We start from the raw sequence: 21,668 nt of genomic DNA, 5'->3' as shown, positions 1-21,668 counted from the left end.
GAGAACAATATGGAGGTTCCTTAAAAAACTAAAAATAGAATTACCATATGATCCAGCAATCCCACTACTGGGCATATACCCAGAGAAAACCGTAATTCAAAAAGACACATGCACCCCAATGTTCATTGCAGCACTATTTACAATAGCTAGGTCATGGAACCAACCTAAATGCCCATCAACAGACAAATGGATAAAGAAGTTGTGGTACATATATACAATGGAATACTACTCAGCCATAAAAAGGAATGAAATTGAGTCATTTGTTGAGATGTGGATGGATCTAGAGACTGTCATATAGAGTGAAGTAAGTCAGAAAGAGAAAAACAAATATCGTATATTAACGCATGTATGTGGAACCTAGAAAAATGGTACAGATGAACTGGTTTGCAGGGCAGAAGTTGAGACACAGATGTAGAGAACAAACGTGCGGACACCAAGGGGGGAAAACCACGGTGGGGTGGGGATGGTGGTGTGCTGAATTGGGCGATTGGGATTGACATGTATACACTGATGTGTATAAAATTGATGACTGATTATAAATAAATAAACAAATAAATAAATAAATAATTCTATATCTAGCAAAATGAAGGAGAAAATTAAGACATTCCCAGATTAACAAAAGCTCTGAGGATTTGTTGCTAGCAGACTTGCCCTACAAAAAATACTAAAGAGAGTCTTTCAGATTGATATGAAAGGACATTAGACAGGAACTTGAATCCACGTGAAGAAGTAGCACCAGTAAAGTAACCATATGGGTGTATATAAAAGGCAACATAAATGAATTCTTTTGTTTGTAACTCCTTTTTTCCTATGTGATTTAAAGGACAACTGCATAAAACAATAATTGTGACTCTCCATTGGGTACATAACGTATGAAGATGTAATCTGTATGACAATAACAGCATGAATGAGAGGGGCATAAAATGGAGCTACACAGGAGCTAAGTTTTTTGATACTATTAAGTTGATATTAATCAAAACTAGATTGTCATAAATTAAGATTTTTATCCAGTAATCCCCAAGGCAACCACTAAGAACTAAAAGAATATACAGTTGAAGAAATGACAAGGCAATAGGACACAAGAAAATACTTAATACAAAAGAAGGCAGTAATAGAGGAATAGAAGGAAAAATGCATAGAAATAAGCAAAATGACATGTAAATCCTATCTTATCAGTAGTTGTATTAAATATATATGGATTAAACACTCCAATGAAAAGGCAGAGATTGGCAGAAGGGATTAAAAATATCCAAGTATATGCTGTCTACAATAGACACACTTTAGATTCAAAGATACAGGTTGAAAATAATAGAATGGAAACATATACCATGCAAACAGCAACCAAGAGAGAGCTAGAATGACTATGCTAATATCAGACAAAACAGATTTTAAGACAAAAAGTGTTACTAGGGACAAAGAAGGATATTTTATAATAATAAACAGATCAATCCATCAAGAAGATCTAAAAATTATAAATGTAAATGGACCTAATAACAAAGCAACAAAATGCATGAAGGGCTGACAAAATTGAAGGGAGAAATAGTTCAACAATAGTTGACGGCTTCAAAAAAATGCAGACTCTTGAGTTCCAGTTGCATGACCGAGGCTGCATGACCCTGGGTTAGTTGTTTAACCTCTCTCTCATGTCTAAAATGGAGATGAGGACCTACCTTATGGGGTTGTTATATAGTTTGACTGGAAACACGAAAAGCACCTATTCCTGACACGTGGTGAGCACTCGTTCAGTGTCATATCATTATCCCCATTTAACAGTGGAGGAAACTGAGACCTACATAGGCAAAGTGAGTTGTCCAAGCTAGTAGATGGTGAAGCTGGGAATCAAAGCTAGGCCTATTGATGCCAAAACACCTTCTAATGACTCCTTTTCTGCCTGGGACTGTGGGTCTTTGTTTCAGGCAGCTGTGTCTGAGACGCTGGTCCTCCTGTAAAGCCTCCCAGACGACCCTGGGCACACAGACATGGAAACAGTACTATCTCTGCTGATCCGAGCTGGAGTTCCGAATGGAATCTGGGTGGCCAGAGAAGGACTTTATCTGCAAAGCCATTGCTGGGCACAAAGGTACGGGGTGGGGAAGGTGGTAACTCTGTGCATTCCCACTCTTTCCCTGGTCAGATCTCTAGGGATTTGGTTTTTCAGCCAATTAGTTGGAAAATGCCACATAATGAGGACATACCCTGCTATGTTCTATACCTGTGTTATCATTTGATCCTCACAGAGATCATTACATCTATTTCAGAGTAGAAAGAAACAGAAACTAAGAGATAAGGATGTTGTAACTGTTGTTCACAGTAACATGGCTGGTGGGTGGTAGGCAGTCCTGGGCATGATACCCAAATCGTAAGTCTGAAGTCCCAGCTCTTTCTGTCCACCACTGTCCCCAGAATCAGCACCTGTCATGCTCCTGAGAGAGAAGAGGAATGAATTGCCTGCCTCCCCTTCACCAAGTTGAATGTTCACATGCCAGGCATCCATGTGTGTGCTTAAGGCAAGTCTGTGTTCTCTTTCAGGAGAGATAGATGAGCTGGCCTACATCTCAACCAAAGAGTACTGGTTTGATGGGCGGGAGAAGTCCGTGGCGTGCACCGTGTCGTCAGATGGCACCGTGTGTGCCTGGGATCTGCAAGAGGTGAGCTGTCCAGGAGGGGGCCAGGATGAGAAGTGACCAGATGCTGCTATGTCCTCAGTCTTAGCGAGGCCCTTTGCCTTTATTCTCTTTAACCATCACAGCCAACTTGTGAGGTGAGGAGTGGGAGCCCCATTGTACAGATGAGAAATCTGAGCTGCAGGAGGCTCAGTCGCTGTGCCAGGTCACACTTCAGACTTGAGTCTGATTGATCGCAAATGCCCTTGACTCTCTGCTGTCCTGCCTCAGGGAGATGGGCATTTTTGCAGTGCCTGATGGAGGCTGTTTATGCAAGGGGATGACAGCTGCCATGCCCAGTTCTGTGATGTCCACATTGGAGCCAATGCCAGCCTCTGGGTGGTTTTGCCCAGATAATGCAGCTTTTACTCACCCCACTTGCAAACTTAAGTGTTACAACCTCGATAACTTGATTAGTATTTTGGACTTGGTTGGTACTAATTGTTAAAAAGCTTTCCTATCCATTTTCATATTCTCTGATTGCTCTTTTTTGTTGTTTAAAGGATACAGTTATTTGCATCATATGTCTTTCCTCCATGGTCAGTTTTTCATTTGTTTATCATGTTTTTTTTTTCTCTTCCACGTGCTTTATTTTCCTCATATACAGTGATGTTTGACATTATAATTTCGAGTGAAGGGCTCTGGTGACTGATGGGTGCAGGTGGCTGGTCTCTGTTTCATTGCAGTTGTGTTGCCCTGAAAGAGACCCACCTTAGGCTGTGGACATGAGACCACACAGGCTTAGATGAGGGGCTCTTGGGCAGGAAGAAGGCCTGAAGGCTGGGAGGTTCCATAGTTGCCAAAACAAAAAGGTCTTGACTTGAACATAAAGAGCTTTGGTGCTGGGGTGGCAGACCTTTTCTGTAAAGGGCCAGAGAGCAAATATTTGAGGCTTTGCAGACCACATGGTCCTGTTGCAACTACTTAACTATGTGGCTGAAAAGCAGAAGCAGCTGTAGACAAGAAGTAAACAAAAAGGGAGTGGCTGTGTTCCAATAAAACTGTACTTATGGACCCTCACATGTGAGTTTCTTGTTTTTTTCATGTGTCATGAAATATTCTTTGATTTTTTTTTTTTTTAACGAAAATACAAAAATGGTTAGTGGGCTGGGTTTGGCTGCAGGCTGTGGTTTGTTGAACTCTAGTGTGGTCCGTTGGTCACAGTGTGGGACTGTTAGACAGGGCTAGACCCTTCTGCACTCATTCTGCCTGGCTTGCCAACCTTAATCCTCTTTGTGAACACATCTCCAATCTTATTTTATTTTTAGAAAGCTCAATCATTTTGTTGGAGTCATGCAGTATGTAGCCTGTTTCTGCGCTCTGTTCCCCTGGTTGCTACTTTCTATTCTGAAATGGGAAGGGGAGTTTCACTGCTTCTTTGCCCACTTCCATACTACTAGCCACTGGTGAATAATGTGTATTCTCCGAGACCTAGTTGACATGACCCAGTCACCGGTGCCGAGTTCCTACTAGTAATAGTCTTGTTAGCTGTTTAAGCAACAGAAATCAACTGTTGATTTGTTGATGTGAGGGGGAAGAAAGAAAAGAATGGAAGAATACTGGGATATCATGATTGGAAAAAGATCATGCTAACATGATAACACCTGATAGAAAAAGAACCGTAATAACTCCAAATTGGAAAGAAACCCCATGTGGCAACTCTGAGAAACTCAGAAACAGCAATTAGAGGATTGGTTCTCTGACGCCCTATCCTAATGTGCCGTGGGCCTGCTGGACCCGGGCTCTTTACCTCGCTGTTCTAGCTTTCAGAATCCTGGGAGAGACCATGTATCTGGGAATCAGCCCATCTCAGACCAGTCATTTTCCTCTGTGCTAATGGCCGTGACAGGGCATGGGCCTTCGCCAGGCCTGGCCCGCGGTGGCACTGCTGGGTACACCACTGGGAAGGGCATGTTCTGAGCAGGGCAGTTGCAGATATGCAACAGAAACTGTTTACAACCACAAGGCTGAATTAGTTTATCTGTAAACCTGGGTTCCTTGGGGACCAAGTGAGACGTTCCACGTGGAAGTTCACTTTATGCAGCCCTGCAAAGCCCAGGTCCTGAGTACGGCCCAGGTCCCCAGCACAGCCTAGGTCCCAAGCACAGCCCAGATCCCGGGCAGGGTGGGTAGTGTTGGGTCCTGCCTCCCTGCCCAGCCTTCTTCAGTTGAGCCATAGGTAACCACTGGGAGTGCTTCAGACATCCTGTGCCCAGTGCACATGAAGAACCCCACCCTCAATCCCCCTGCAATGGCACCAACCCCAGGCAGTCTCAACACCCACGCTCAGCCACTGCTCTCCTCCAGGACACACCTGTCTCCTCTATGGTGGAACACTGCTTCTGTGTTGTGTTCCCTACCATGCTGTGCAGCCTGTGAGGATGGGGATCATATCCTTTACACCTACATGTCCCCAGTATGCACTGGGTGATGGTCGAATGAATGAAAATAATAAGTGTTTAGGAAATAAATGGGCCCTATGGGAGTTGTTACATTAATTTTGTTGTTGCCTAGGGCACGGAGATCTGTCGAGCCCTCTACAGCCTGCAGCTCTGGTGAATTTGGTGACTTACCCTCGGCTGCAACTGGTTGTCACCGTGGACGAGCAGGGACTGATCAAAGTATGGAAAGCAGAGAACGGGTGTGAGCAAGCCTCCTGCCTGCCTACATACTGTGACTTTCCAGAAGGCCCCCTCCTGCTGGTGAGTGACCCAGCTCTCAGGAACCTCTGCTGTTTCCCAGGGTCTGTGGACCTGGCACCAGACCACTGTGCCAGGTGGCACTTCAAGCCAGGCCCTCCACATGGCAGACCAAGTGACCACATAATTCTGCTCGGTCCCGCAAGCTCCTCCTTGCCTGCCACGTGGAGGGCAGACTCCTCATCCCCCTTCGGCTCTAGTGTGCCACAGCCTGTTCCCTGGCCCCATCTCTGCAGCCTCTCACCCCTTCAGAGTGAGGTCCAGCCCTGTGGGCTGCCTGTGTTTTCTTGTCCACGGGCCCCTGCTTTCCTGTCTCCTGGTCCTACTCATAGTCTTTCTTCCCCTTGCAGTTCCTTCTCACTACTGCATTCTCACCCTTCTTTCCCCCTTTTCAAGTCTCCACGAGGGCCCAACTCAAAGGAAAACTGAGGCATGTTCGACAGAATGCAAGCATTTGCCTCAGATGATGAAGGCCTTCTGCTGCCAGGACATTTGTTTTAGAGGTGATTCTTGGGCATTGGGAGGGAGCATTTGGCCAGAGAGAAATGGCAAAAGTGGGTGTTAGCTGGCAGATTGAGGAAGTAGCTCTCACCTGGGGGCAGTATCCTCCTCCTGGAGGGAAGGAGGTCTTTGCAAGTGTGGGCAAACTGGCATCCCAAATATCAAGATGAGCAGACATCCAGGAACAGTTTCATATGTAAACAGAACTAACTCTGTAAAAGAACTAAGCTCGTAAACAAAAAAAGTAAAACCTGATGAAACAGATTTCACATAAACAACTCTAGTTGTTTAAAGAAGACTTTGGAATAAGTGTAATTAACATCTCCAGAGCAATTTGAGAATATATTGTGTAGATGAAGAGGAAGCCACTAAGTTTCTCTCCTGGGAATGGTAGAGCACATGATTCACACATACTTGTCAGTGAAGGACAATTAGAAAAATTAGAATATATATCAAGTCAGAGAGCTAAAAAGAGCAAACGGTTTCTAGGCCAAGATTCAGAAGATGGCAGAAATCAAAGTGCTGAGCCTAACAATGGGGCTGCTTTTGCCCTGGAGATGTTTACTACAAAGCTAAGGGGCTGAGCAGAGCTTAATAGCCAAGTAGACAAAAGTTGGACGGCAGGGCCACCAAGGAATGGAGCCCTGTGAATCCTCTTACGTTGGGTGGGTTATCAAGTTTCAACCTAAGAGGGAGGGTGGTCTGAAAGTAAACAGTCCCTGAACTGGCTGCAGCTGCCCAGTTACTGGCTGGGAGTAAATGAAAATCCTTTCTGGAGAAGGTTAACAACTCCCAAGGCCTCTCTTTTCAAATACAGTGTTCAGCACTCACTTAGAGATAAGTAGGCACATGAGGTAAGATGATATGAACTACCCAAGGCAATCTACAGATTCAGTGCAATCCCTATCAAACTACCATTGGCATTTTTCACAGAACTAGAGCAAATTTTTTTTTAAATTACATGGAAACACAAAAGACCCCGAATAGCCAAAGCAATCTTGAGAAAGAAAAATGGAGCTGGAGGAATCAGACTCCCTGACTGCAGACTATACTACAAAGCTACAGTAATCAAAACAGTATGGTACTGGCACAAAAACAGAAATATATATCAATGGAATAGGATAGAAAGCCCAGAAATAAACTCACGCTCCTATGGTCAATTAATCTATGGCAAGGGAGGAAAGAATATACAATGGAGAAAAAACAGTCTCTTTGATGAGTGGTGCTGGGAAAACTGGACAGCTACATGTAAAAGAATGAAATTAGAACATTCTCTAACACCATACACAAAAATAAACTGGAAATGGATCAAAGACCTAAATGTAAGTCCAGACACTATAAAACTCTTAGAGAAAAACATAGGCAGAACATTCTTTGACATAGATCAAAGCAATATCGTTTTTGATCCACCTCCTAGAGTAATGAAAATAAAAACAAAACTAAACAAAAGTGACCTAATTAAGCTTAAAAGCTTCTGCACAGCAAAGGAAACCATCAGCAAAACAAAAAGATACCCATAGAATGGGAGAAAATATTTGCAAATAATGCAACTGACAAGGGGTTAATCTCCAAAATATACAAACAGCTCATGGAGCTCTATGTCAAAAAAACAAACAACCCAATCAAAAAATGGGCAGAAGATCTAAACAGACAGTTCTCCAAAGAAGATATACAGATAGCCAAAAAGCATATGAAAAGATGCTCAGCATCACTAATTATCAGAGAAATGCAAATCAAAACTACAATGAGGTATCACCTTGCACCTGTCAGAATGGCCATCATCAAAAAGTCTACAAACAGTAAGTGCTAGAGAGGGTGTGGAGAAAAGGGAACCCTCCTACACTGTTGGTGGGAATGTAAATTGGTACAACCACTATGGAGAACAATATGGAGGTTCCTTAAAAAACTTAAAATAGAGCTACCATATGATCCACCAATCCCACTCCTGGGCATATATCTGGAGAAAACCATAATCCAAAGGGATACATACACCCCAGTGCTCATTGCAGCACTATTTACAATGGCCAGGACATGGAAGCAACCTAAATGTCCATCAACAGAGGAATGGATAAAGAAGATGTGGTACATATATGCAATGGAATATTACTCAGCCATAAAAAAAGAATGAAATAATGCCATTTGCAGCAAAATGGATGAACCTGAAGATTATCATACTAAGTCAAGTAAGTCAGACAAAGACAAATATCATATGATATCACTCATATGTGGAATCTAATTTTTTTTAAAAAAGATACAAATGAACTCATTTGTAAAACAGAAGCAGACTTAATAGATATCAAAAACAAACTTATGATTACCTAAGGGGAAACGTGGTGGGGAGGGATAAATCAGGAGCTTGGGACGAATACACACACTACTATATATAAGATAGATAACAAGGACCTACTGTATAGCACAGGGAACTCTACCCAATATTCTGTGATAACCTGCATGAGAAAAGAATGTAAAAAAGAATGAATATATGTATATGTATAACTGAATCACTTTGCTGTACAGCTGAAACTAACACAATGTTGTAAGTCAACTATACTCCATAAAAAAGAAAAAAAGATAACATGAACTAGAACCTGCAGGATAAACAGCTGACAATGTCAGTAGAGCCCCAGGGGATTTGGATATTGTAGTTAATAGACACAAACACTAGCACACCTGTGGTTGCCCTGCTCAAGGAGATAAATTTCAACAGAGAACTTAAAGCCGTGAAAAATGACATACAGATTTGGAAAAGAACCAAGTAGAAAGAAATTCTGGAGTAGCAAAACTGAATAACAAACGTTAGGACTCAGCGGATGAATTTAATAGCAGAGTGGACAATTGAATCCCACAAAAGTCTGGGGTGGGTGGGGGGAACTTGTGGGCCACTGGCAGTGTTCTTAACTTCGGTGGTGACATGAATATTTACTTTGTAAAAATGTACTGAGCTCTTATGTTTATGTCTTGTGCAATTTTCTATGTGTATTATATACATCAATTAAGAAGTTAATAGTATGAAAGAATTAGTGAACTGGAAGATAAAAGTAATTATCTACAATGGAATGGGGAGACAAGGAGTGGTAAATGTGGAAGAGAGGCTGAGAGATGGAGACCAGTGCTTCTCAGACTTGAATGGGATGTGACTCACCTGTGGATCTTGTTTAAATGAAGATTCTGATTCAGTGGATCCCTGGGGATGCCTGAGATGCTGAGTTTTTAGAAGCTTCTTGAGAATATTGATGCTATCAGGTCATAGACCACACTTTGAATGGCGAGGCCATAAAGGATCCATGAAAAAATTTTAGTATTTGTTTATTTTATATCCTAGGAGTAGGTGAGGCAGGGGCGCATAGGAAACATTTGAAGAGATGATGGTAGATATTTTTCCAAAATAGACTAAGGACAGTACTCCATGGAATCAAGAAGGCCCTGCAAACCCCAAGCAGGGTAAATAAAAATAAATCTGCATATAGACCCATCAGAGTGAACTGAGATAACTGAAGACTAAGAAAAATGTATTTAATAGCAGCGAGAGGAAGTAAAATGACCTTCGGTGTAATACTAATGAGACTTCTTCAGGCAGAGGGAAAATGATCACAGACGAAATGTCAGAGAAGCAGGAAAGATCGATGAGCCGCAACAGTGAGGAAATCCACCTCACCTTTGATGAGGAAATCTAAATATTGACTGTATAAAACAGCAACAACAATGCCTTGTGGACTTTAAACTATATGTAGAAATAAAATGCATGACTTTAGCATTTAGGCTAGGGGAGGTTTATGAGGAACTAAAAGGTCTAAGCTCCTTGAATTGTCGGAGAAGATTAAATGTACCAATTAGCAGTATACTTTATAAGGCAGTCTGCAAATAGTAATCTCTCGTCTAACTCCTAGAAGAATAGTATACAGCATATAGCTTCTAAATCATAAGAGGAAGATGAATGTGTTTTGTGGTTGCACCATAGGGGGCAGGATCAACCTGACCCAAAATGTGGCTTGGTTATTGTTGACTGAAAAAAAAAAAATGCACAACCTAAAAGTTGAGAGTTATGTTTTATTGGGTGGACTTTCTGAGGACTGCAGGCCCGGGACATGGCATCTCAGATGACATTGCAGAAACTGTTCCGAAGAGGCAAGGGTGGGGAGCCAGGATATATAGGAGATTCTCAACAAAAGACCAGGTAGTCAGAACATCAGAAGATTACTGTTAATAAAAGAAAACCAGATTTCTCAAGTTATGGAATTTAGTACTTTTCTATGTTTGGGAAGATGCAAGAGCCTGGGCTCACTGAAATCATTCCTTTGATATGCACCTTAAATATCTGGGGCCAGTATCCTGTGTTTTCTCATCCTGTGTTTCCTCAGGGTACACTGGCAGAACCAGGGGGTGCGGCAGTGGCTGAGGGTTTGGCAGTGAGCAGCCCATTTGTCTACATCCTGGGTTCCCTTAGGGCTCACCCTCCGGTGGCTGTAATATGATGGCTTGATGGCTGCAACATCCTTTGTTTACTGATATGGCAGGCAACATTTTAGTTCTCATTATCAAGACTGATGATGCCACACATGCAGCGAGTGGGAGTGAAAAGGTCAATTTTTCACATAATGAGACTTTGTTGGGAGAGCAGTGTGGGCTCCCAGGAGGCAGCTCTGGAAATGGCTTGAGGAAGCAGGGAGGAGTTACTGACTCTGGCTTTCCCTGTGGTTTGGGAGGTGGGGTTCTTACCCTGGGCCAGGGTTTACTGGTGTGAATTCTCTGCAGGTGCCCCTTTCTTATCAGCTTGCCCTGGGGTAAGAGAGGGGGGTGGTCCTTAAAGGCTATCAGCTGTCAAACATCAAAAATGGAGTAAGTTATTATGATGCATTTCTGATGTTTGATGACTGACAGGTACATGTTTCATTTCCCCGAACCTGAACTTGTATAAGTAGGCCATATGGTCCTCTGTGAGGCCTGCGTTCTAAATTGGCAGATGAAGGGAAGTTCTCTTGAATGACTTGCTCAAGAGCTTGGTGTTGTGTGTTTTTTAAAGTGAAATGAGAGTCTTGGTCACTGTTGGTAATGTCTGGGTCTCCAAAGGGGATAGGAGTGCCTGCTATGTGCAGACATGTGTGACTATCATTTATATCTGGGGTGTTTGGGGGGCAAGAGGTCCTGAGGTCTTCCTCCCAAATGGGAAAGCTTGGATGAGAATTTAGTTTCTGCATTGGCTGGCCACATGGCCATGCCACTGGCAGTGGCCAAAGAGTGTAAACATGCTGGTTGTTTGCTGGGGCATCAAGGGCTAAGGTGACTGAGATGACAGCCTGAAGGTCAACCATTTGTGTGGACTGTTGTGTCTGTCCTTTATCAGGGACACCCGGTAAGGTACGGGCAGCAGCAGTGCTCTGGTGGGCCGTGTGGCATGGGACAGTGGCAGTGCTCTCTATACCACGAGAGAATTCCCTTTCATGTCTACTCAGAGGGTGGCCTGCTCCAGTGTCATTGCCTGTGGCAAGGGTCTGAGGACAACAGGAAGCTACTTCCTCCTGCACCAGATGGCCAGGCCTGCCTTCATCCTGAAGATGTCATTTCTGTCTTAGCAAGGAGGCTCCAGTGGCTGTGCGGAGCCTGCAGGATGCTACCTCCACGTCCCAAGGCATAATACGTACCTGGGAACAGAGAGTCACCTGTGATCTGAACCTGAACCTTTGATCACCTCTGTCACCACTAGGGCCCAGATGTAGCCTGCAGCTTTCACTTTGATGGTGTGTTGTGCGGGGCTGAGGTCGGTAGGTTTTGTATCAGAAGCACTGATTTTCTTGAGGTTGCCCTGTCGGAGGATGGGGCAGGATCAACCCCCTACACAAAATTTGGCTCAGATTTGGAGACTGCTGACTTTACACATGCACCAGTGGGGTACGGAAAAGGGTATCCCCCCAAAATTCAGGTCTACCCAGAGCCTCAGAATGTGACCTTCTTTGGAAATGGTGCTGCTGCGATGTATTTATTTATTTATTTATTTATTTATCATCTTTATTGGAGTATAATTGCTTTACAATGGTGTGTTAGTTTCTGCTTTATAACAAAGTGAATCAGCTATACATACACATATACCCCCATATCTCCTCCCTCTTGCACCTCCCTGCCACCCTTCCTATTCTGCGATGTATTTAGTTAAGGATCTCAAGATGAAATCATCCTGGATTTAGTCTGGGCCCTTAATCTAACGGTATCTTGCTAAGAAGAGGAGAGGGCACAGAGACACAGAGAAGCCATGTGCAGATGCCGCAGACATTGGAGTGTGCTGTTACACGCCAAGGAAAGCCCTAGAACCTTCAGAGGAAGCAGAGCCCTGCTGGTACCTTGACTTTGGGCCTCTAGCCTCCAGAACTGTGAGGGAGTAAATTTTTGTTTTTTTAAGCCACCCTGTTTTGTTACTTCAGCCCTAGGAAATTAATACAAGACTCATCTAAAACAGAACACTTAAGGAGGATGGAATTAAAAGGATGGGAAAATGATAGGCGTTGGAGATGCCAACCAGAAGCAAGCTCACACAGCTGGTAATGTTAGACGAGAAGACCGGAAGATCAAAGTTTTTACTAGATCTTAGGGGTCATTTCAAAATAATAATTTGATCAGCCTCCCAGAAAGATACAGCGAGGCTAATTTTGAATGCACTTTAAAGTATGGCCTAAAATATATATGGAACAAAAATGTGTGGAATTTCAAGGAGAAATTGTTAACGTTACAAGCATCACGAGAAATTTCTGTTACCTGGCTAAAGAGAGATGATCTGGGCGGGCCCACTTTAATTCCATGAGTGCTTCAAAGGCAGAGAGTTTTCTCTGACTGGTCACAGAAGAGGAAGTCAGAGACTCACGGGTGTGGGGGCCTCACGTGCTGGCTGCCAGGCTGTCGGTGGGCCTGAGAACAAGAATAGTCTCTGCCACCAACCAGCAGGCAGGGAAACCTTAGTTCTGTAGCCACAATGTCCTGGACTGCCAACAACCTGAATGGGGCCCCAATGAGAACCCAGCACCTTGACGCCTTGGCTTAGCTTTGTGTGACTTCGTCTCACGGGTTATTGGGAAGATGATCTACATATAGGTCTGTGGCTCATTTCAAGTTAAATTATATTTGTGTGCATGGTCAGCGTCAGGGTTCATTTTTATTTACAAATGGGTATCCAGAATTTGTAGGAAAGACCATCCTTTCTTCATCAAATTATATCATCACCTTCGTTTGTCAAAATATCAAATGACTGTATGTGTTATATGTGTTATATGTTGAACATGTGGGTCAGTCTCCACTGATCTGTTTGTCTGTCCTCATGACAGTAACACAGGGTCTTGTTTCCCGCAGATTACAGTTAAGTCATGACCTCCAGCATTTTCTTTTTTGGAAAATATATCCATTTCCATAAAATTTGTCAAGTCAGCTTGGAAATTTCTACAAAACTGCTTACTGGGATTTTGATTACTTTGAATCTATAGATTGATTTGGGGATAACTGACATCTTAATGTTTAGTCTTCTAAGCCATGAACATGGCATATATGACCCCATTTATATAGGCCTTCATTTATTTCTCTCAACAAAGTTTTGTAGGTTTAAGTGAACAGGGCTTGCACATATTTTGTTAAAATTATTCGTAAGTATTTTTATACGATTTAAATGTTATTTTAAAATTTGATTTTCCAATATTTTCATTGCTAGTATACAGCATATATAGAAATACATAAATAATTGTATGATCAAGCCACCCAAGATGGCTCTTCTCTTGCTCGCTGTACAACCCCTGCCCGACCAGTCCTCCTTCATCTACACACTACTCACATCACCAAGCTTCCCTCCTAATACATACTTGCCCCCGGCCCCAGCTAGTGATTGTTCTAATCTTTAGATCAGAGCACCTCCACTGTGATAGCTTATCAAAGGGACGGTGAGGGACGTGCCCCTCTGCTTGTTTCCCTGGTAACCGATGAGCCAACCTGATGTCAATTCCCCCTATAACCGGTAACCTCCCCGAGCTCTGGGAGCAAAGACTACTACCATGTCCTGCCCGCTGTCTGCCGCACACCGTGGAGTGTAGCTCCAGGACATGTAAGCTCCTCCATCCATTAAACCATTGATGTCTATGTCGCTGACTCCAGGCTCTTTCTTCGGTGTCGAGGCTGGGCAAGTGCAGGGCTTGCAGGCCTGTAGGGTGCAACGCAACAGTAATACATAGGGCTTTGTATAGTTTGGAATTTACAAAAAAATTTCTGTGCATACTATATGTAGCATACATAGAAATCATTTGTGTATAAATATAAATAGAAATGCATTCGATTTTTGTATATTGACCCGTATTCAACTGCCTTGCTAAATTTACATATTAATTCTTTGTGTGTGTGTGTGTGTGTGTGTGTGTGTTTTGAGCACTTAGAGTAAATCTAATTTCTTTTTTTTTATAAACATCTTTATTGGAGCATAATTACAAGGTGTTAGTTTCTGCTGTATAACAAAGTGAATCAGCTATATGTATACATATATCCCCATTTCCCCTCTCTCTTGCATCTCCCTCCCACCCTCCCCATCCCACCGCTCTAGGTGGTCACAAAGCACCGAGCTGATCTCCCCGTGTAATCCAGCTGCTTCCCACTAGCTATCTGTTTTACATTAGGTAGTGTATATATGTCCATGCCACTCTCTCACTTCGTCCCAGCTTACCCTTCCCCCTCCCCATGTCCTCAAGTCCATTCTCTACATCTGCGTCTTTATTCCTGTCCTGCCCCTAGGTTCTTCAGAACCTTTTTTTTTTTTTTTTTTAGATTCCATATATACGTGTTACCATATGGTATTTGTTTTTCTCTTTCTGACTTACTTCACTCTGTATGACAGACCCTAGGTCCATCCACCTCACTACAAATAACTCAGTTTTGTTTCTTTTTATGGTTGAGTAATATTCCATTGTATATATGTGCCACATCTTCTTTATCCATTCATCTGTTGATGGACACTTAGGTTGCTTCCATGTCCTGGCTATTGTAAATAAAGCTGAAATGAACATTGTGGTACATGACTCTTTTTGAATTATGGTTTTCTCAGGGTACCTGCCCAGTAGTGGGATTGCTGGGTCATATGGTAGTTCTATTTTTAGTTTTTTAAGGAACCTCCATATTGTTCTCCATAGTGGCTATATCGATTTACATTCCCACCAACAGTGCAAGAGTGTTCCCTTTTCTCCACACCCTCTCCAGCATTTATTGTTTGTAGATTTTTTCATGATGGCCATTGTGACCGGTGTGAGATGATATCTCATTGTCGTTTTGATTTGCATTTCTCTAATAATTAATGATGTTGAGCATTCTTTCATGTGTTTGTTGGCAATCTGTGTATTTTCTTTGGAGAAATGTCTATTTGGTCTTCTGACCATTCTTGGATTGGGTTGTTTGTTTTTTTGATATTGAGCTGCATGAGCTGCTTGTAAATTTTGGAGATTAATCAATCCTTTGTCAGTTGCTTCATTTGAAAATATTTTCTCCCATTCTGAGGGTTGTCTTTTGGTCTTGTTTATGGTTTCCTTTGCTGTGCAAAAGCTTTTAACTCTCATTAGGTCCCATTTTTTAATTTTGGTTTTTATTTCCATTTCTCTAGGAGGTGGGTCAAAAAGGATCTTGCTGTGATTTATGTCATGGAGTGTTCTGCCTATGTTTTCCTCTAAGAGTTTCATAGTATCTGGTCTTCCATTTAGGTCTTTAATCCATTTTGAGTTTATTTTCATGTATGGTGTTAGGGAGCATTCTAATTTCATGCTTTTACATGTAGCTGTCCAGTTTTCCCAGCACCACTTATTGAAGAGGCTGTCTTTTCTCCACTGTATATGCTTGCCTCCTTTATCAAAGATAAGGTGACCATATGTGCGTGGGTTTATCTTTGGGCTGTCTATCCTGTTCCATTCATCTATGTTTCTGTTTTTGTGCCAGTACCATACTGTCTTGATTACTGTAGCTTTGTAGTATAGTCTGAAGTCAGGGAGCCTGATTCCTCCAGCTCCGTTTTTCTTTCCCAAGATTGCTTTGGCTATTCAGGGTCTTTTGAGTTTCCATACAAATGGTGAGATTTTTTTGTTCTAGTTCTGTGAAAAATGCCAGTGGTAGTTTGGTAAGGATTGCATTGACTCTGTAGATTGCTTTGGGTAGTAGAGGCATTTTCACAATGTTGATTCTTCCAGTCCAAGAACATGATATATCTCGAGTAATATAATTATATATGTATGTATTACATATATAATATATTAGAGTTAGATATATTTATAAATATATAATATATCATAATTATGTTATTTATATAATAAATATAAAATAAATACATTTATATTATAATTATATATATATAAATATATTATTTAATATATATATTTTTATATATAAAAATATATATACTTTGTGGTATAAAATTGGTTAAAGCAGTCAGAAAATAACTACCCATAAGGAATAGATTTATAATTTAACTACATTAAAATGTAAAAGTTGTGTACATTAAAACACTATTTAAAAATTGAAAGATAAAGTAATGAGTGTCAGAGAATATTTTCTAAAGTTATAAACAATAAAGGATTAAAATGTATATACATATATATTTTTTTTAATTTAAACATATAATTTTAAATCTCTGATTCAATAGGAAGGCAGGCAATGTATAGAAAATAGGTGGTGCTTCATAATAGAGAAAATAAAAATGGCCAAAAAGATATGAAAATTTACTTAAAATCATTATTATTCAAGGAAGTGCATATTAAACTATGGTGAGATACCACTCTATCCCCTCAGACTGGCAAACATTAAAAACCTTTAGAGTTATGAGTGTTGTTGAGGATATGTCACAACAAGAACTCATTCAGCACTGGAGGCAGTGCATATTAATCCGTCCCTTTGGAAAACAAGTTGTTATTAAATGGTAAAGTGGTGATATTCCTATCACCACCCCTAGGAATATATAACTTTGAGAAGCTCATGCGCACATGAACCATGACAGTATGAACAAGATTGTTCATAAAAGCAAGCATAGTAGTCCCAAATTAGAAACAACCCAAGTATTCATAAATAGTAAAATGGATAAATATGCTGCAGTAGAGTCATACAATGGAAATATTCTACAGAAATGCAAGTAAACAAACTAGAGCTCCATACAACAACATTGATGAATCTTACAAAAGGTTGAACAGAAGAAGGCATAAAAAAGTAAATCTATGATTCCATAGATTCCATTTATATGCAACTCAGAAATAAGCAAAACTAACTTGTATTGTTTAGAGATGTAAACATAGGAGATAAAATCATAAAGCAAAGCAGAGAAATGATCACTATGACAATCAAGATTGTGATTGCACATAAACTGGAGCAAGAGGGTTTTGATCATGAAAGAACACTCATATTCTTTTTGGGGACCTGCAATTTTTAATTTCTTAAGCTGGGTAGTAATTACATTAGTGTTTGCTTTATAATACTTTGTTAAATTGTACATCTATGTTTTGTTTGCTTTTGCACATACATTGTGTTTAACAATAAAATTTTTTAATTATATATTACTTATATGTTATAAAAAGATTTACCACAAAATTCAGCAGTTTAAGTAGGCAAATACTTATTATCTCACATATTTTCTGAAGGCCAGGCCTTTGTGAGTATCTTAGCCGGGTGGCCTTGGGGTCAAGCCATTGGCCAGGGCTGTAGTCATATGGCTTGACTGGGGCCGGAGGATCCACTTCCATGAAAGTTCACACACATGTCTGTTGGTTGGGGGCCTCAGCTCCTTACCATGTGGGCCACTTCACGGGGCTGCTTGAGTTTCCTTACCACATGACAGCGGACTTCCTCCAGAGTGAATGATTCAAGAGAGAAAGAGAAGAGAGCAATGCCTTTCATAACCTAGTATCAGAAGTCAAACATTGTCAATTTGCCACATTCTATTCATTAAAAGGAAGTCATTAAAGTCCAGTCCATGATGAAGATAGAGGAATTAAACTCCATCTCTTCAAGGGAATGGTATCAGAGTATTTGTGGACATATTTTAAATCACCATAAATTTTATCAGAAGTCTACTATAAACGAATTCAATGTAGAGTACCTATATTAGGAAAAGTATTTGCAACATATAGGAAAGCAAAATGACTTAATCTATTATAAATGAGGATAGGAACTCAATATACACACTGAAAAAAGACATGAAAAAATTCTAATGAGCATATAAGAGGAAAAATATAAACAATGCTAGTGAAAATGAAAATCTGAGTTTTTACAGCTTTTCTGGAAGAAATGTCACATATATTGTATATTAGTGTGGAGACTTAAACCACTTAATATACAAAGAATTTATTTCTTTAAAAGGGAATAAAGACACAGACCTACTAGAGAATGGACTTGAGGATACGGGGAGGGGGAAGGGTAAGCTGGGACAAAGTGAGAGAGTGGCATGGACATATATACACTACCAAACGTAAAATAGATAGCTAGTGGGAAGCAGCCGCATAGCACAGGGAGATCAGCTCGGTGCTTTGTGACCACCTAGAGGGGTGGGATAGGGAGGGTAGGAGGGAGGGAGATGCAAGAGGGAAGAGATATGGGGACATATGTATATGTATAACTGATTCACTTTGTTATAAAGCAGAAACTAACACACCACTGTAAAGCAATTATACTCCAATAAAGATGTTTAAAAAGAAAAGGGACCAATATGTATAAAATATGTATGGAGATGTTTATTTTACATTATTTGTAGAAGAAAAAAGCTGAAACAAATGGAATGACCAATAAGTACAGAAATGTTTGAATACATTATGACACATCCATGATGTGAAAACATTTTTTTAAACTTTCTATTGACACATAGTGTACATACAGAAAAGTGCAATATTGCATGCATAAAGCCCAAAGAAATATCACTATCTGGTCATACTCATGATATCAGCATTCTAATCAAGAAAGAGAACAATGTCAGAACCCCCAAAGCCCTCTCAGCTTCCTTGTAGTCTCAAACTTCTCTGAGTAACCACTATCCTGACATCTGAGAACATAGATTAATGTTGCTTTTTTTGGTACTTTGCATGCATGAAATCATATAGTATGTTATGTGGTATATTATATAGTTGACGCTTGAACAACACTGCTTTGAACTGTGGGTTCACTTATATGTGGGTATTTTTCAATAGTAAATAGTATAGTACTACACAGTCGGTGGTTGGTTGAATCTGCAGATGCAGAGGAACCAGGGATATGGAGAGTTGACTATAAGTTATACATGGGTTAACTCCCATGTTGTTCAAGGGTCAACTGTAGTTTTATTTTCCTTTGTATTCTATTTGTCAGATTCATCCATACTACATGTAGTTATAGGTAATTGATTCTCATTGCTGCATAGTACTTTATTGTGTCTCAACTCATTTATCCACACCAGTTTTAACAGGTATTTAGTTTCCAGCTTGGGACTATTATGATTAGTGCTATGAATATTCTAGTACATGTCTTTTGGTAAATAAATGTGCACATTTCTGATAGATATATACCTAGGAGCAGAATTGCTGGGTCATAGGATATGCATGTGTTTGGCTTTAGTAGACTCTGCCAAGCAGTATTCCAAAGTGGTTGGACCAATTTATGCTCCCAGTAAGAGTGTATGAGATCTACTGTTGTTCCACATTCATACCAACACTTGCTTTTTCCATGTTTTAGATTTCAGCTTTTGGATGTGTGTCATGAAGTGGTTCTCATAGATTTTCTTCTAGAAGCCTAATTGTTTTTTCTTCACATTTAGGTATGCAATCCATATGGAATTGATTTTTATGTATGGTATGAGGTAAGTGTCAGGTCACACTTATTTTTTCATATGGATATTCAATTGACCCAGCACCACTTATTGAAAAGATCCATCTTTACCATACTATTTTGATGATGATAGCTTTTTAGTATAGTTTGAAATCAGGGACCATGATACCTCCAACTTTGTTTTCTTATCAAGGTTGTTTTGACTATTTGGGTCTTTTGTGTGGAAAGATACACTGTGTTCATGAATTGGAAGAATTAATATTGGTAAAAATGACCATACTACCCAAGGCAATCTGCAGATTTAGTGCAATCCCTTTCAAAATACCAACAGCATTTTTCACAGAACTGCAATAAATTATTCTAAAATGTGTATGAAAACACAGAAGACACAGAATAATCAAAACAATCTTGACAAAGAAGAACAAAGCTGGAGGTATCATGCTCCCTGATCTTAAACTATACTACAAAGCTACAGTCATCAAAACAGTATGGTACTGGCACAAAAATAGATACATAAATCGTTAGAACAGAATAGAGAGCCCAGAATTAAACCCACACTTATATGGGCAATTCTTCTATGCCAAAGTAGGCAAGAATATACAATGGGGAAAAGATAGTGTCTTCACTAATTGGTGTTGGATAAACTGGACAGCTCCATGAAAAAGAATCAAACTGGACTACTTTCTCACACCATAAAAAAAAAAAAAAAAAAAAAACTCAAAATGGATTAAAGCCTTAAACGTAAGACCTGAAAACAAAACATCTAGAAAAACATAGTCAGTACACTCTTTGACATTGGTCTTAGCAATATTTTTTTGGATATGTGTCTTCAGGCAAGGGAAACAAAAGCAAAAATAAACAAATGGGACTACATCAAACCAAAAAGCTTTTGTATAGCAAAGGAAACTTTTAACAAAATGAATAAACAGCATGCTGAATAGGAGAAGGTATTTGCAAATGATATCCAATAAGGGGTTAATACCCAAAATATACGAAGAACTCATATAACCCAAAAGATCTCATATAACCCAATACCAATTGAAAAATTTGCAGAGGACCTAAATAGACATTTTTCCAAAGACATACATATGGCCAACAGACACATGAAAAGATGTTCAGCATTACTAAATATCAGGGGAATGCAAATCAAAACCACAATGAGATATCACCTCACACCTGTCAGAATGGCTATTACAAAAAGACAAGAAATAACAAGTGTTGGTAAGGATGTAGAGAAAAGGGAACCCTTGTGCACTGTTGGTGGTACAAATTGGTGTAGCCACTATGGAAAACAATATGGAGGTTCCTCAAAAAGTCAAAAATAGAACTACTATATGATCCAGCAATTCCACTTTGGGTATTTTTCCAAAGAAAACAAAAACATTAATTAGAAAAAATATATGCATCCCTATGTTTATTGCAGCACTACTTACAAGAGGCAAGATATGGAAACAACCTAAGTATCCATCAATAGATAAATGGATAAAGATGTGGTATATTATACACAGTGGAATATTACTCAGCCATAAAAAAGAATGAGATCTCTTGATTTCGATGTGACAACATGGATTGACCTAGAGGTTATTATGCTAAGTGAAATAAGTCAGGCAGAGAAAGAAAAATGATGTATGATTTTAACTTATATGTGGAACGTAAAAAACAAAGCAAATGAACAAATGAACAAAATAGAAACAGTCTCTTAGATACAGAGAAGAAATAGTGGTTGCCATAAGGTAGGGGGTGGGGGGTTGAGTAAAATAGGTGAAGGAGATTAAGAGGTGTAAACTTCCAGCTGCAATATAAATGAGTCGTGAGGATGAAATGTACAGCATGTGGAATATAATCAGTAATATTGTAATATCTTTGTATAGTAATGTACTGTAACTAGATTTATCATAGTAACATTTTCTAATGTATAGAAATATTGAATCACTATGTTGTACACCTGGAACTAACATAGTGTTGTAGGTCAATTATACTTCAATTTAAAAAAAAAAAAACTAGTTCTTTGAAAAGATCAATAGAGCTGATG

General features: G+C 40.1%; 1 long non-coding RNA gene across 8 annotated transcripts in view; it reads left to right on the top strand.

Annotated features, from left to right (window-relative positions):
* Nucleotides 1–639: 639 nt before the first annotated feature.
* LOC309664506 overlaps nt 640–21,668 on the top strand; it is a 45,772-nt gene continuing 24,743 nt past the window's right edge. For 4 of the 8 annotated variants that reach the window (XR_014265845.1, XR_014265846.1, XR_014265847.1 and 1 more), the window contains exons 1-4: nt 1,803–2,080; nt 2,530–2,648; nt 5,178–5,365; nt 19,626–19,667. This is a non-coding gene — a long non-coding RNA (uncharacterized lncRNA). Of the gene's footprint in view, nt 940–1,802; nt 2,081–2,529; nt 2,649–5,177; nt 5,366–5,758; nt 5,866–19,625; nt 19,668–21,668 lie in introns of those variants that run through there. The other 4 variants (XR_014265848.1, XR_014265852.1, XR_014265851.1 and 1 more) reach the window with 4 other exon arrangements.

The sequence above is a fragment of the Balaenoptera physalus genome (genome assembly GCF_965194825.1).
Source record: "Balaenoptera physalus genome assembly, chromosome: 7".
Classification (NCBI taxonomy): Eukaryota; Metazoa; Chordata; class Mammalia; order Artiodactyla; family Balaenopteridae; genus Balaenoptera; species Balaenoptera physalus.
Note: the sequence above shows the minus strand (reverse complement) of the source record. Positions and strands in the feature narration are given on the sequence as shown.